Source organism: Mustela erminea, chromosome X (genome assembly GCF_009829155.1).
Source record: "Mustela erminea isolate mMusErm1 chromosome X, mMusErm1.Pri, whole genome shotgun sequence".
In the NCBI taxonomy this organism is placed as follows: domain Eukaryota; kingdom Metazoa; phylum Chordata; class Mammalia; order Carnivora; family Mustelidae; genus Mustela; species Mustela erminea.
The window spans coordinates 35,425,139-35,426,942 of NC_045635.1; positions in this window are offsets into that span (position 1 = coordinate 35,425,139).

Genomic DNA, 1,804 nt, shown 5'->3' on the forward strand with positions numbered 1-1,804 from the left:
ATTCTCTACCCGCTTTACACCACCTCCTTATTTTCCTCCCTAGAGATAAGCACCCTCAATAATTTGGCCTACCTGACCTTTGTCATGTATATAGAAATAAAATCTAATATGCACTATATATGTAAGATGCACATACAGTTTAAAAAATATATATGTATAATTATACTATATGTGCAGTAACTCAGTTTAAATTTCACAAAATCTTAAGAGGAACATTATTATTATTTTTATTTTAGATTTGAGAACAACTGAGGCTAAGAGAGGTTAGTTAACCTTTCCAAGATCACCCAGGTAGAAAGTGCAAGAGCTAGGACTTGAACCTGACCCTGCTCTTTCATCTGGACAATTGTGGGGTTTCAGAGTTGACTCTGGACTGCCAGTGTCAGAATACCTGGGGAGCTTACTCAATGTACAGATTTTCACCCGCCTCTAGGTCCTGGGTCCTGATTCAGGATGAGGTCCCAGATTCTGTTGTGCAGCAATCAACCATGGCTGCTTCTGATGTATGCCGAGGTTTATAAACATGGTCAGCTGATAGCATCCAGGTTGGTCTCCTGCTGTCTAGCTCCTGTCTACCCCAGCTAGAGGGACAACCAGGGGAAGCAGAGTGGTGGTGTAGCCCTCATGAGTCAGACACTTGGGTTCAAATCCTGCCTCTACTACCTCCAACTGTTCACTTGGGCAAATAAGCCTCTCTTGGCCACAGTCTCCTCATCTGTAAAATGGGATGGTAAGAATAATGCCTCACTCATAAGGTTGTTGCAAGGCTTAGATGAGACTAACAGACTGAAAGTGCCTAGAACAGCCACCCGGGGGCACCTGGGTGGCTCAGTTGGTTAAGCATCTGCCTTTGGCTCAGGTCATAATCCCTGGGTCCTGGGATCAAACACAACGTTGAACCCTGCATTGAGCCCTGCATTGGGCTCCGTGCTGAGCCAGGAGACTGCTTCACCCTCTCCCGCTGCCCCTCCCCTCTGCTCACGTGTTCTCTCTCTCACTCTCATGAACAAATAAAATCTTTGAAAAAAAATTATTAAAAAAATTCTTAGCTTGGGTCTTTCCTGAAGGCACCTGCCCAAATCTCCTGCTTGGGTCTGCTTCTAGCTGGGTGATGGCCATTCCCTATCCATCAGTTCCAGTAACTGGCAACTGCAGAAAGCTCCAGAGGCTTTTCCTGGTGGCTGCCTCACTTCTCTCCCTGTTGTATTAGCAGCCACCGTTGGTGGATGCCACAGTATCCAGCCAGATTCCCCGTGCTGCCCACGGTGCTCATCTCCAGAGGAGCGGCTTACCGTTACAATGTTGTCTCAGGAACCGGTGTCTGCCTGCTCCTGTAGCCTTGCCCAGAGCTGAGGACTTGCGGCTTACGTGCCCCCGTACCCCCAGTGAGGGTGGCCTGCAGTCAGTGACTAACGGATACAGGGACTCTAAAGGTCCGGCCCCCTGTGTCATGTATGGGGAGGAATGACTCTGCGATCTCCACCCCCTTCAGCCAGGGAATCGGGCTGAGTCTAAATCTCCATCTTCACTTTGCTTCTTCCCCTGCCCTCCACTGCTTCCGTCCTGTCTTTACCTTTTTCTCCCGAGAGCCCTCCCTCAATAATTCACTTGCGCAAGAATCTGTGCCCAGGACTCTGCTTCCGGGGAACCCGACCGGAGACACTGCCAGTCACTGCGGCCTGTGGTAATAACCCTCACGAGGCTCAGAGACCATTACCAAGCCATTGCGTGTCCTCTCTGTCCCCACTTAAGTAATTAGCTCCCTCCCAGGGCCTGTTTTCTAGCATCTTATCAGAAGCTGGCA